At 42.2% G+C, this 15456-nt stretch overlaps 1 protein-coding gene across 2 annotated transcripts in view; it reads left to right on the top strand.

Moving 5' to 3' along the window:
* Positions 1–3987: 3987 nt before the first annotated feature.
* Positions 3988–15456, top strand: part of SLC6A15 (solute carrier family 6 member 15) — a 38327-nt gene continuing 26858 nt past the window's right edge. Inside the window, exon 1 of one of the 2 annotated variants that reach the window (XM_074574448.1) lies at positions 3988–4264. The gene's annotated coding sequence lies outside the window, so the exon portion shown is untranslated. Of the gene's footprint in view, positions 4265–4478; positions 4672–15456 lie in introns of those variants that run through there. The other variant, XM_074574458.1, reaches the window with a different exon arrangement.

Here is a 15456-nt window from a genome sequence, read left to right as displayed (position 1 = left end):
TATACGTATGCCACATATGCTACATATGCTAACATGTTGTTTGTAGCTCATCATTCATGAAAGAACCACATCAAAGTCTACAATATTTTTCCAAGATTTGGTAAGAACACTTAGGAATACAACTATTATGCTCATTTGCTTGTCCAAGGAAGTCTGCTTGTGTCATCAGGTTGTTCTACAGAGAGAAGCATTGTAGGGTCAGACTGAAATGTCATCCTGCCTGAAATTTTCTCATTTTTGAAGGATACATCAAGTTAGGTAAAAATCCAAGATTGTTCACTCTCTTCGCTGCAGTAGTTCCCATTAATGTACTAGGAAATGTGACCAAAATTGTTTAAACATATTTACGTATTTTAATAAGCTGAAAAACTATTCAATTGTCCAGAACTCGAGTTTCAAAACTAGTTGAGAATTTCTGTCGGATGATAACTGCAAAACTGAAGCCCACATACAGACAGACAAAATTATGAGCAGATTTGAAGGGTGAGTGGAGGGGTGCTAAAAACTCAGGTTGGGGGTTAATTTACACTAAGTTAAATGCTGAACCAAAAAATATAAAAGGCAACCCAAGGTGGAAAATCTAAAAATTTTCTGTTTTGACAGCACAGTATCAAATGATGCTGTTAAAACTGAGGTTGGCATTGACAATAGGCATTGACAAATTATATTAAAAGTCGAGCATATTTTCTTCAACTTCTAACAGAGTTTGAAACTACCACAGGATCAAAACTCAGGCTGAGCATGATCCTTAGAACAATCATCACGCTGTGAAAGCACAAAACTCGACTTGCTATTGACAACATACCTGACACTCTTAGCGTTTTTGTGTGTAGCATCTGCATGCTTACTGTGCCTCAAATCATAGTTTAAAATCTGTAAAAAATAAAGTATTTGTGTAAAGCAGTCTTCCAGAGGCTTAGGTCATCGTGATACAGCTACAGCTGATAATTACTGATGCAACTCAGTTTACAGTCCGCAATATTCTGAACTGCAATAGGTTAAGCTAAAATTCACTGCTGAGCTAATACGGAGACAAAGAGAGAACATTAACAATAGTGACCGATTCAAAAGGTGCAAGATGCAGTATTATCTAATTTCACATTTAGCCAGCATGTGAAAAAGTGTCACTTACATGCACTGAGAATATTAAAAAATCTTGCATACAAAAGGCCCATTTGACAAGAAACTGTTGTTTTTTGTTGAAGCAGTATGCGACAGATCTTGTAGAGAATTCCAAAACACTAAATGGTTCTGTCCTGCAAGTTCAAGCCCTGGACTATGAACCTGAGGTATGGCTTTTAACCAGTAACGATGACAATCACTTACCGCTGTTCCCATTCAAATTTACTGGTGTATACTGACTCATATTTATTCCTATTTTGCTATGTGCTTGTCTACTTCATTCTAGTTACAAGAATGATATTCCTAAGTTTCACCTATTACTGAATGACACACCATCAATCTAAGGAATACAAATAGTTCAGTGCAGACGAGATTTTTAAAGAATTCAATACATTATTAATTAAGATTGTAGTTACTCGATAGTTAGAAGAGATGTAAAAATATTTTTTTATTTAGTGGCTTATTTCACATATATTTACTTCCAACAAAACTATAAAATGATGTGTTCTATTTAAAATCTCTATGCAAGGGACAAGATGGTAAAACCTAGCCGAAAAATAAAATTGGCATAACTGCTACCTAAAACATTTTCTTCCAAACAGCACACACTCGTTTTTCTCAGCTTGTGGATTTTTTTTTTTTATCTAAAGTTTTGACAAGGTGGAGATTTTGTACATCAGCATCTCAGCTTTGCTTTAGGATAATGTATTTTTCTCAAGATGGCGTTTCTTGCTTTCCATTTGAGATTGTTTCTCTCTGTCCTCAAACCTCCTGAGTCACAAGCACAGACACACTGAGAGTCTGACCCGCAAATGAGGGTTTCTCTGCCTGTGTGCAGGCCCATAACTGAGAATGATAAACTTAAGAGGATGATGAACTCCTCTCCAATGTAGCTCAATCTCATAACGGCTAAACTGCAAACCTTGTGTCCACCAGTGGTTTCTCGTGTTTAAAAAAAAATGGCAAATTAGTAAGCCTTTTTTTTTTGTCATTTGCACCCAGGAGCAAAAGTGGAAATCCTTCTACAGTGGAAGCGGAATTGCTTCTACAGTTTTGAAGCTGGAAATATCTGCACTTTGAAGATTAAACCAATGTGGAATTTAAAGACAGCTGGTTTAAGTTCCAATAAACCTAATAAAAAAGATTACAGAGGTGATTACAAGCACTGGAGTAAAAAATATCCCGTTTACAAGAGCTGCAGTAAAAATACCCTAGGCCATCTATTCTGAATGTAGATTGCTAGTTCGCAGAAAGTCTAAGAAGAGGAAAATACTGCTTCTGAATGGTTAGCAATGTGGGATTTTACATGGTATTTGAGGAATTGCAAAAAGCTGTAAATATCTGATGATATGTTTGGTGGACATTTAAAGTTGAATGATACCTTTCCTATGGTAAAATTAGAGATCTAAGCTCATCATTAACTGCACGCAGAATTCAAAGGGATCCAGGAATGACCTTTTCCTGTTTCAATTAAGTATGCAGTCATGTGATAACATTATTAGTTAATTTACTAAATAAAAGCATCACTCATGATCTGGCAGTCGAAAGCGTAAATTCTTCCTCTCATTAGTACTTAGTATAAGAGTTTAGTCCCCAACTAGTAACTTACTCAAGTTTTTTTTTTTTTTACTGAGATCCAAATAGTATTCAATCACTAGGTGAAAATTCTATTGTTTATAGGACCGTTTTTACACATAATTGAAATACATTGTGGAAATTATTAGTTAAGTGCACTACCAACAATAATGAGAAATGCACAATACTATGACAAATTGCTTTTGCTAATTAAGTAGAAATACGAAAGTAAGTTTGCATCACAGCTTTCTCAGTAAAATATGAAGGAAATGCAAATCAGCTAGGCAGACTAACTTCATAACTCCTTGAAGAAAAATCCCTCCTTGATTCATGCGGTTGGATATATTTATTCAGCGTATGTTAAGACTGAAGTTGTTGCAATCATTACGCACAGAGTGAACATTTCAACCAGTTCACTCTCCATTCCATCGTCCCCACCTGCACCAAGGCCAAGGAGCCTTCCCCGTCCGATTGCGGTGCCTTAGCACAGCCCGCTTCCTCATCCTTACCTCAAGCCTTCCTTTCTAGACAGAATCGATCTGCATTCTTTTTGTTATTTTTTTTTTTTTTTCTAAAGAAAAATGCAAGCGAAATAAAAACCACTGGGCGAAGGGCAGTGGACAGAATGACAGAAAGTTTCAGGGGGGGTGGTGGTGTTAAAGTGCAACATCATCTTCGTGCTGTTGCGGCAGCAGTAGAAGTCTGGGCTACGAGACTTGTCCACCATCACCACAGGGACTGGTTGGTGCCTTCCATCCTCCTCATGGCCTCCCTCCATCCCTTCAGTCTCCAGGCTCTCCATCTCCCCTGCCAGCTCTCCATCCTTCGTGTCCCCCCCCAGGCTGTCTCCCACCCTCCAGCACGCAGGTGTCCCCGCTGCAGCCGCCCCCCTGCTCCTCACCGACACGTCACCCCCCGCTTTTGGAAAACCTCCATGTTCTCCAAGGACGCTCACACCCGTCCTCTCCGCCTCCCGCCCCCCACCCCCGCCTCGCGGCGGCCACCTCCCCGCCTGCGCCCCGATTCCCCGCCAACACGGGGCCAAGGCCGGCGGCACACGGGACCTGGGGACACGGCGACCGTGACGCCTCGGGCGGGAGGCGGCAGGGGACGGGGCACCCGCCGTGCCGGAGCGCGGCCGCAGGGCTTTTGGCGCGGCGGCGGGCCTCTCCTTCCTCCTCCTCCTCCTCCTCCTCCTCCCGCTGCCGCCTCTGCCTCCTCCCCGCCCGGGAGGATGCTGCTGCAGGCGGGGCGATGAGAAGAGCGGGGGGGGGAACGGGGGGGGGAAGCGGGGAGGGGGGGGGCTCCTCCCTGCGTCAGGAGGTGCGGCTCCCCCGGCCCGGCGCTGCCCTCCCCCTTCCTCTCCCCCCCAGCCGCTTTTATGTCTGTCTTTAAACGCCGCCGCAGCGAGGGCTGGGCACATGTGCCCGCCGCCGCCTGCCAGCCGCTGAGACCCGCGCCCGCACGGCCCCGCTCGCCACCCCGCGCCCGCGGGGGCACACGGCCCCCCCCCCCGCCTCGCCCCCCGTTTGCCGCAGCTGGAGCCCGGCGAGCCCCGCGGGCGGAGGTAAGGCACGGCAAGGCAAGGCAAGGCGAAGCGGCGGAGCGCTACGCGGGGCTGCGGGGGGAGGACGGGCGGGCGGGCGGGCGGGCTGGGCTCCGTCGCGACCCGCGCTTTCACAGCCCTGCCGTGCGTGGGGGGCGCTGGGGGGAGCGGGGCCCGGCCCGCCGCCTCCCTCGTGTCGCCGGGCGGGAAGGGGAAGGATGCGCGGGGGCGGGGGGGGGGGGGGGGGGGGTGTCCCCTTTCCGCCCGGTGTCCGCTTTCCTGCGGGGCGCTGGGGGGGCTTTCCCCCAGCTCCCCCCCTCACCTCCGGGGGGAGGCTGCCTCTTCGCCCCGCTAGCAGGGGGGGAGCCGACCCCTCGGGAGACAATAGCGAGTGCCCGTGGAAGCCGCCCATGTGTTTTAGCTAAGCGGTAGGTTCTAAGGATGTGAGATGTACGGAGCTGTTTTTGTTGTTGTTATTATTATTAATTTTATTTTATTATCATCTTCATAATCATTATGGGGGGGGGGGAGGGGCGGGGAAATTACATCCTTTCCCTACCACGAGCGATGGGCATTTCATTCATCTCCCGCGCGTTGCGTAAAGCACCTTCCACGGACGGCGTCGCGCCCGCTGCAGGGGCAGAGGGGGCGAGGGCCGTCCCCTCCGTCCCGCCCGCACCGCCGCCTCGCCGGCAGCGGGACGGGCCTCGCCGCTGCGGGTTGGCGATGGAGCGGGCGCGTCGCCAGCCCCGCAGGGAGCGGCCGGCGGGGGCCTCCCTCCCCGCCTCGTACCGGCGGCAGCGTGCGAGGCGGAGGTGGTGGCGGTGGCGGGGCGGGGGGGGCGGCAGGGCGAGGGCTGCTGCCGTCGCCGTGTGTTGAGGGCAGGGTGGAGGCGGAGGAGGGAGGGAGGGAGGGCAGCGGGGAAGACTCCCTGTGGCGGTGGCGGCGGGGCCGCCCGGGCGGTGCATTGTTGCCGCCGATCGTGGGCGTCGCCGCCGCCCCCCGCATCCCTCGCCCCGCACAGGGCCGGGGGCTGGTGCACCCCGATGTCAGCCATGTTTGGGTGGGTATGGTAATGAGGAGCTCTGCTCGACCTTTATGCGTCTTGGATTTATTTTCTGTGCGGGATTTTAATGGTTGCAGTCCCCGGTGTACTACGGCATATCCATAGGGTAGATTAATACCTACAGTTTTCTCCCAGTGATTTTTTTTTTTCCCCCTCTTCCATTTTCTTACTAATTCTTCTTATTTCCCATGCCCATGTTGGCTGGGTTTGTTCGGATTTTGCTAGTATTAGAGCAAACTGGAATTTCTTCGCAAGACTTTGCTTTTGTTGTGGAAGTAACTGGGACGATTGAAATGTCTGCCCAGTCACACCGACCTGCCACATGAGAGGTCGCAATGGGATTTGTTCTATTTAAGTAAATTGCACTTTGTTTTATTTGTAAAAGATGTAGTCAAGACCTCATCCTCATCAGCCATTTTATTTTCTGTGTGGCATTGCTACATAACAAGCTCAGTGCCGTGGTATTGATTTCTAAGAGAAGCCGAATTATTTTTAAATAGGATGTCACTGTCAGTATGTCACTGTGACATATGATAGGACAGGGATTCAAATCTTGGTTTCCCCCTCCAAAGAAAAGGATAAATGAAGATTTTGTTATCTGATGTATATGTGCACTGGGTGTATTATACAGAGAGCTTACTACATTTGGCTAAAAAACGATGACAACATACTCCGTTTTTTTCAATTTAGTAGCATGTTTCCCATTATCAACATCTCATTAAAAAGGAAACTTTAAAAAAATACTTAGGAAAGATGGCTTAGTTTTGTCTTGGATAATATATAAGATTTTACTTTACATGTAGACCATACTAGGATAATGGCAGAATTACAGCCTGCACTCGGTGCATATCAAACGCTCCCTTTGGGCTCAGCTCTGCACTTCACATTCGAGATCAAAAAATCCCATGGGTTTTGATCTGTGCATGAAAAACCGAGCCATTTCATAGCTGTTCAGATGTGCCACCAGTAGTGAAACTGAGTAAGTGAGACAGCTAAGGCGTCTTGAAACTCGTTTTGCCCCATAAGCTGATTCCTGTTGACGTTTAGTGTCTTGTCATTCTTACGGTTTTTTTTTTCTTACAGGCAAGGCAAGTGAAAAAGTATTAGTGCAGATGAGGACCTTATAGACTGAACAACTCTGTCAGGTCTCTTTTCTCTGCTGTATATTGCAAAAGCTTGTATGCACAAAAGTTTTAAAATATTGAATTTACCAGAAAAGAAAAAAATATCACAGGTTATTCAGAAACACAGCTACTATTTACAGCTATTCCTTTTGGTATAAATTGCACAGTTAAGATATATTGGTGTAATTGCTGCAGAAGTGGTATGGAATTACATCACTTGGGAAGTATTTGTGGTAGGAGTCTTTTTGGGAAGACAGATTTTTTTCTGACATTCTCTAGTGTACAACTAAAAGTGTCCCAAACATTAAGGACATGTTCACCTGTGTCCCCAGCTGCTTTCCATTGCACTGATTGGTTCACTTATGTCAAGGAATAATGTTCTTGCTCCAAAAGACAAAATATCTGTTGATTTTGGAAGAACAGCTTTGGGTCCTTTGCTCATAAAGTTTATATATCGGCATGGAAATGGATTGTAAAAGATGATGATACCAGTGAGAACTTTTCCATGTGACTCTAAAGATCTCTGAATTCTCAGTTGGTTGCAGAATAACTTTGACTTATCAGCAGGTGGCATCTCAAAACTTAATCAACTCCTTTCTTCAGTGAAATTTGATTCAAAGTAACCTTGCCATTCCTCAGGAAATGTTCTTGAATAATTTTGGAAAAAAAGTATCATCAACAAATGATAACTGGGCGCTCTTCTACTGAAGAACTGGATGCACAAAACCTGACAAGCCCATACAAAGCAGCATGAAAGAGCAATGGTAGCTGCCAGAACAGTTGCTTTAGGCAATGGCAATAACTGGGTTGAGCTTCCCAGAAGCCTATACTGAAATAGAGCTATTCATTCTTATCCTTCACTCTTCAGATTAGGGGTTCCTTATTTTCTGTATGGGAGAAAGAAAAGAAAAAGGTTGCGTAACTCCATGTACAGCAACGCCTTGAATCTAACTCATGGTGCCAGTAGTCTGTTTCCCACTTTGGGAACATAGTTTTTTTTGCCGTTGGCAAATGATAGTATTTTTGCATTTCAAGTGTCAGAAATGTGTACTGCAGTGCTAATGATTCAGTGTGCTCATCTTCAGCCAAAATGGAGAAGAGATGGGAAATTGGAAGAGAAGATTTACAGTGTTGGATCATCTATAGTGGAACTGATATTAATTGTTTTCTTTTTAAGTACATAGGGATTTACTGTAACAAAACTTAACAAAAGCATGATTTATATAATGAAATTAAGTAATCCAATTTGAGGAGAAGCAATATTTCTGCCAACCTATCTATGAACAGTTCAGATTTTTTGCTTATGTATAAAAAACAGATGAAGAAGTAATCGCATAAACTCTTCCAAAGGACTGCTTGATTTACTTATTGATCCATCCAGAAGCTCTGAAGGCAGAGAATTAAGGTCTTGGGGCAGCTATGTATCTCATAATGTCTAACTTTCACTACTTGATTTTACGACTTAAATAACTTCGATACTTGAATGAAATATTTTATATCGTTTCCCATCTCAGAAGTGTGATAAGATTTTATAATAAAGTTGTGGTCCTGTTGTAGCTTGTATGGTGAACTTAGAAAATGGAGATTTTGTTTCAAGTTGCCAGCAGTTATGCCTTTTGAACTTGACCAATTTACAGTTAAGTATTGTCAGAATTGCTGAGATTACTTCACTCCGCTTCAGCTGGAGCAGTGGTAACTGCTGAATTTGGTGCTTTAATACACTACATATAGGAAAGGACGGCAGAATAAGTGATACCTTTTCTCCATCTGAATAGGAAATTACAGTTAGCACATCATGTAAGTCTGTGAAGTATTTCAGTGAAGTTGATCTGTGAGACCAAAATAGTGAGAAGTCTGTGAAACCAGGTGAGAAACTACAGTAAGGCCAATAAAGTCTTTAGAGATGGCATCCAATGAAAAGAGGAAATTGACATTCAAGTGCTCTAGGTTGTAACATTCTCTCTCAGATATTTTTGTTTGGCCAGTGATTTTGAAAAAGTCATACAAGTTGTTAAGATCAAATCTATTGACAATGAACAATTCCAAGAAAGAAATGTTACTATTCTTGTCAAATCAATTGTGTTTATCTTATAATAGTAGAAAGTATTCTCCAGTAACTAAAATTTAAGGAGACTAATCGGGGAGAGAAATTGTCTGCCTTTGAGATTGCTCAGGTTGCTGATGTAAGATAAAGTCAGGAAATATATTTTGTAGAAACTGAGAACAAATTTCCCAGCAATATTAAACAGGTGCAGTGTCGCTGAAGTCTGTGTAACTACCTGTATTTGCAGCAGGTGTGAATTTAGTCTTGTGTCTTTAAATAGTTTTGCTATAGTCTAAATGATTTAGTATGGAGACTCCATAATCAAAAACATTCACATTTTCTAGTGCTTTCAAGCCTTCCATAGCTGAAAGAGCTCTCTTTTTTTTTTTTTTTGCATTATAATGTAGTATGTGTAACATGCATTAGTGTGTCTCCGATAACATCGCTGAAGAATGCAGAGAAATGTAAGTTTCATTGTATAGAATATAATTATCTTTCATTATGATTGAGTTAAGTAGCTATTGAATCTCTGTCTGTTACTGACAGGCTGCATTAAACTAGCTAGGGCAAAATGCTACGTCATGTAGTTCACGCTGAAGAGCGGCATAATGACCGCTTGAGTAGAGAGATAAAAATGGGCTTGACTAGGCAAAAGGACTATGGCGCATATTCTTATTTCCGCCAAAGAACACAATGCTGCATTGCAGCAGTAATTCAGTCGGTGCAATGAGTACTGTAACACAGCGTAACTCTTGCTGAAGTAATTATCTGCACGCACATCCCCCCTGCGATGGCCATTCTTCACAATCACGGTACTCCCACAGAACCCGCTTTGCTCCTGCAGCCCTCTTTCTCCCTTTCTCACTCAAATATGATGGTCATTAGCTATTTGCTCCTCAAACTTTGATTTGCCTTTTTGTATATTGGTTGTTCCCATCATGCTTTCTTCTGCCTCACTTATAGACTCGTATTTGAGGTGCATTTTATACATTTCTTTCCTCCTGTTCTTCACTTTTGCATATAATTCTTATCCAGTGATTTCATACAGACTGAAACCTTTGGCATGGATATCAGTCAGGATCTTTTATGATTGTCTGCCATGGTGAGAATCCTGACTTTTAGTTCTGGGTCCTCTGCTGAATCATACTGGTTTCTTCACTGGGAATTGAAGTGGGGATTTTGTGAACAGGAGCCTAAGACGTAGGCTTGTGGGACTGGGCTGGTACATTGTGCTACCACAGTCTGCCTTCAAAGCTGAGATTATGGTAATGTGAACTGGCTGTAGCTTTATATTGCATTTTTCATGTTGGTATGTTGACTGCTTCATCGGAGAACGCAGAGCTCTGAAGAACAGAACGTTAATCTTTTTCTCCCTTGAGTGGCAACTGTTGAACTTAAAAAGGTACACATTCTTTCCCTTTTCTATTTTTTATGATGTTATAGTAGCTTTCTAGAAAGTTATTTTCTGTCTGGACTTTCTTGACAGTCTTTTATGAAAGTATGAACACACTGTTTTAATGATTTTCCCCTTCTTTCTTTTCCTTCCAACTCACATTGAAGATTGAAACCGTTTTTGATCAAAGAAGATTTGAGGATTACTCGTAATGCATTAAAATTTGAATATAGATAATTTTGCTGAATTGCTGTGTTTTCATCAGATGTAAAAATAAGGTAATAAAAGAAATAAAGGACACAGTTAGAACAGAATGGAGAGTTTATTGAGCTTTCCATTCCAGAGAAGAGTGCTGGTTTAAAAAGGAATGGAATGTAAAAATATTCACATTTTAATTTATGTCAGAAAAGCATGGCTTATAGTTCTTTAGTTGTATCAGTTGTTGGAATAGTATCGTGGGATGTTTTAAACATGAAATTGCTTTACAAATGGCTTTTTATAGAGAGTTGTGCTGTAATTGCAAGAACATGGGGTAGTTGTACTCATTATACTTTCAAATTTGCAAGCAAGTGAGATTTTTTTGTACCTATTTTTCTGTACACATTGTGAAAATTTCCAGCCTCCTAACTTCTAATTGTTTACTGGTACTACACAGTTGAAAGAACTAGAAGTATGGTGTTGGTGTAGTGGTGTCTGTGCGTTGGCATGCAGAGCTGTCTCATAAAGATGCGTTGAAAAGGAGCCTGACGTAAGATTCGTTACCAGTGTAAGGATGAAGAGGAGCAGGCAGTGTTGGACAGAACTAGTATAACTCCCTTACTAGGCATTACGTCTGGGATAAAGATTGGGAGAAAAGGGTGAACAGCAGAATTTTTCAATGTGTCTTTGGGTGCTTTGGCTAATGAAGTTCCTTTGAGTCTCACAGCAAACACACGCCGTTTGGTCAGCGGAGGCTTTACAGGTCTTATCTCCCTTTGCCAGCATTTCTGAATGCGGGCCTGAAGCTGAAGTAAAAGTTCTATAACGAGCCCAGATCTCCCAGGGAGCTAATTTGGGTCTGAATTCCCTGTCGCAAGGGATTACTATTGCTTAATCTGCTAATAATGTGGCAGTCTAATCAGGTTACTCTACTTCTGTATGCTGATGCATTAAGGCTTGATTCTTCTTCCTTAGAAGAAAATAACCCACTGTGTTCTGAGAAAGAAAGTCTGGGTCTGCAGTTTGCCTGACGTGTCAAAAAAGACTCACTGTTTTATCTGTCAGGGTAAGAAAGAAGTTGAGATTTTAACATATCGAGGACAATGCTAGTAAGACATCATAAAAATCTAGCTGACTTGTTTGATTTAGAAAGTCGTTCCCAAAAGTTCGTTTATACTAACTCAGATTATTGATTACTGTGAATTCAATGACAGAATAATTTTCGAAATGTTCTTCTAACTGAACCAGCAATTTCCATTCTGTTAAATTCCCTCAAACGATACAGACACTTGTCAGGTCAGTTTAAGATTAATTTCAGATTCTTTTAAAAGGAGGTTTTACATAAGAAAAGGGATACCATCTTTATTTGTTCATTTCAGTTGTGGAAAAGTCCAGAGAAATATTATATTCTCCAGTAAATGTGATAATAAAAATTTCCCTTCAGTGTTTTCATCTGACACATGACATCATTTGAGTTATAAAAAGGATGAGTGAAACTGCCTGGAAACCAGAATTAAATCAGTTGATCAAATTCCGTGATCTAGATCTAAGAAAGAAAAAACAACCAACAACAGCCCTCCAAACAAACGGCTTTAATAAGGCTAAGTTATATTTTAGACATTTTACTTTTAATCCAAGGTGCTGGTAATAGTATAGTACAGTAGTATTTTAACATATGTGACAAGATTTAGGACTTGGAGTTTAAAATGATCCCAGTAATGGCTGAGTCTACGATACTGAATGCTGTAGTTCATTAGTAAATATAGCAGTTTGTTATGTAGATTTTTTTAATAATACTTAGGAGAAACAGTCCTGTCACATAATGCTGTATTCCTGCACAAGGCTGCGCAGAAGGTATCTGGTAGTGGAGCTAACTGAAAGAGCAGTTTAACAGAATTTGGCATGGTATTTCCTGATTACTGTTTGATCATAGAATCATAGAAAGGTTTGGGTTGGAAGGGACCTTAGAGATCATCTAGTTCCAGCCCCCCTGCCATGGGCAGGGACACCTCCCACTAGACCAGGTTGCTCAAAGCCTCATCCAGCCTGGCCTTGAACACTTCCAGGGATGGGGCATCCACAGCCTCCCTGGGCAACCTGTTCCAGTGCCTCACCACCCTCACAGTAAAGAATTTCTTCCTAATATCTAATCTAAGTCTCCCCTCTTTCAGTTTAAAGCCGTTATCTCTCATTCTATCATTCCACTCCCTGATAAAGAGTCCCTTCGTATCTTTTCTGTAGGCCCCCTTTAGGTACTGGAAGGCTGCTATAAGGTCTCCCCGGAGCCTTCTCTTCTCCAGGCTGAACAACCCCAACTCTTTCAGCCTGTCCTCATAGGAGAGAACTTCAATACTGGACTAGATCCAAATGATGAGGGAACCAAAAATACGATTTTAGAGGTAGAAGTGATAAAGTTCAGTGCTGTGTATAAAAAACCAGAGCTTGTTCAGTGGCTCATTTTTATCCGAACCGTGCTGGTGATTAACTTTACTATGTATCTCTCTATTCAGTCTTCACTGGGGAGCACTCTTCTCTACACCTAGCTCGGGCTGAGCAATTTGGTGTCTGCCTTCTGTGCGGGTGATACTTGGATCAAAAAGAGAGGCTTCTGTGTGTGTGTCTCAGCCTGTCTCTGTGCTGGGAGTGCTGAGCACAGGAGGGCAGACTCCCTGCACAAACCAGCTGGGACCACGTTTTGAACATTTGCACCTGATGGTAGTGTTTGGTGAGGTAGGACTCCTCATTGGGTTTAGTACTGACCCCTTTAGTCCAGAGAACAAGTTGTTAAATCTGACAGTTGGAGACCAACTATGGGTTTGTGATGTATCCTGAAGGACTGTCCTGCATCCTTGATGCAGTCTGGCCAGTGATACATACTTAATTAGAAAACCAGTTCTGTTAGAGCAAGCACCAGTCTGCTGAGCATGCCTCCCACATTTCCTCAAGCCCGGCAAGTATTGCAGGTCTATACAGTGACAGCACTATTGATAACATCCTGCTTAATGTAAGGTTAATGAAAGGGAAATTAATATGATACTGTGCTGGGAATAAAAGTATCAAGCCCAGTTTACTCTGAAGTGTAGTAATGCAATGTTTAATGCATGACAGGACAGAATGATGCAATTTCTGTTGGAATTGACTCATCTGTGAGAACTCCAGATAAATCATGTTGGTGCCCTGCAAGTTACTATACCTAAATTAATTAATACAGATATGACCTTTTTAAACATTTTAATAAATACTGATAGACAGCTTGTGCCTCTGACTGAAAATATCTTTTGCTTATTACAGTTAGAGAAGAATTTCAGACCTACAGACGAATACTGATGTAGTTTCACTTAAGCAGCTGTTATATTAAATACAGAGAGAAAATGGTTTAATTTTAACGTACTCCCTGAACTTATTACTAATTACTGGAACTGAGAAGCTGCTCTAATTTACATCAGTGGAACAAAAGGAAAAGAAATGTTTGAAATGCGACTAAAGTAGTGGTTGAAGTATCGGATGCTCTGACTGCTAGTCCCAAAGCTCCATTAGGACTGCTTAAATACTTCAACTTAATGTGTTATTGGTGTTTGCATTCTGGTTCTACCTAGATATCTCAGTCATAACTAGGAGCTACTGAACTATACATAGAGTAGAAGAGGATGTAGTCCTTTGAAGAGTTTACAACTTGAAAGATGAAACAGATAAAAAGAGGCCTGAGCAGACAGACATTGATATACAGGATACAGTATTAGGATTTCTCTGTTGTCTTTAACAACTCTCTTTCCCCACTACGCGGTTCTGTGTATAGCTCAGACACTTGATTTTTTTTTTTTTAAAGAGCTGTTATCAGTCAAAAGAAAGCCTGATACTAGTTCCACCATGTCAGAAGGAAGGTTTGTAGGGCCCTGAACTCTTCCAGTGACAGCGGTGAGCAAAAAGCAGATCACAAGCCAGTAGGCTCTACTGTGCTTAAAAAAAATTTGGGCTGACTGCCAGAGCTGGAGTTGCTGAGAAGAGGCAAGAACAGGAGGGAGAGGGGAAGTGAGAAGGCAGTGAGAGGAGTCTGGGGAATGAATGAAAAGAGGTTACAATGGAGTTTAGTAGGCAACTGGAGTGAAGTTCAGCTTCCAAATCCTTGGAAACTATTGAAAAAGGTAATTGTCCTCTCGGCCACGAGGCTGCTGATAGTACTTGTGGTGAAAGAGGTTTTATTTCTGTTGTGAGTCTCATCTTGATAAGCTGTGGGCTGGGTTCCAGTGGCTTAACGTCTTTCCTTCTGGCCTGTCACTGAAGCAGCCATGAGGTGCTTGATCTCTCAATTATTGGGCTGACAGTCCAGTAATACCTTGCAGTGCTTGCTCACCTGCAAGTTCATCAGAACATGGTGATACAGGCTTCATACTATGGACCAAATGCTGCAGCAAGTCCATAAGCAAAAGCTGAAAGGTCCCGTGTATCCTGGAGTAATTTCTGATTCTCATGAGTTAGCAGCTCTTGATTAGACTCCTTCTGTGTTCCCTCTTTAGGGTTTTCATGAAGCTTAATGCATAATCTAAATCCCTTTTAAGACTCTTAATTGTGCAGATGGCTTTGCACATACTAGTTTCATCCCATGTGATTAGTAAAGAATTTATCGAAAAACATTCCTCCCCAAAATCTTACGGTTACCTTCAGTATGGCAGCTGCAAGCAAGTCTGTCTGTCTTTTTAGATGATTCCTTGTGTTAAAGAAAAACACATACTCAAATGCAGGCATTTTTGTGTCTGTACATACAAGTTTGAAAGAGCAGGCCTTTTAAATGGATTTGGTTACAGCTTTTCAGGTGTTTCAGATGTGCTTAATTATTTCCTATTTCTAAGAAACTATCTAAAGCATCAAAGCTTATAACAGATGAGGATCTCTGCTTTGAAAAAATGATTGTGATTATATATTCCTTGATGAAGAATACGGGGAAATAAGTCACCCTTGCTTTTGAAGCACTAGGTGCATCCTATATTGATTGCTGCATGACTTTCTGAAATGGTCTGAAAAACTTAATCTACTTTAAAATATATTTTTAGTAATTCAAGCACATTTGTTTAGTCGGGCAGTAATGGAATTGGGCTCCTAAATTTTTATATAAAGTGGATACCCCATTATGCCTGATAAGAAGAATCTTGTTATGCTGTCAAAATATGGGCAATTAGCCTATTAGTCTTTAGGAAATAAAACAAAACAAAAACCCCTCAGCAAGTGAATTAAATGTGTTCTACATAAATATTAAAGACCAAAGAGTGGCCTTAATTCCTACAATTTGGAAGTGGTTTAACATCCCTTTCTTCTCTTTTTCTTCTCTTGTCAAATTGTTGAGATAAGCAGAAATCGGTAAACCAAAGCATATGATTTCTAGATTAAGTTTTT

Source organism: Larus michahellis, chromosome 1, assembly GCF_964199755.1.
Source record: "Larus michahellis chromosome 1, bLarMic1.1, whole genome shotgun sequence".
NCBI classification, from domain to species: Eukaryota; Metazoa; Chordata; class Aves; order Charadriiformes; family Laridae; genus Larus; species Larus michahellis.
The sequence above is the reverse complement of the archived record's forward strand: the minus strand, read 5'-3'. Positions and strand labels throughout refer to the sequence as shown.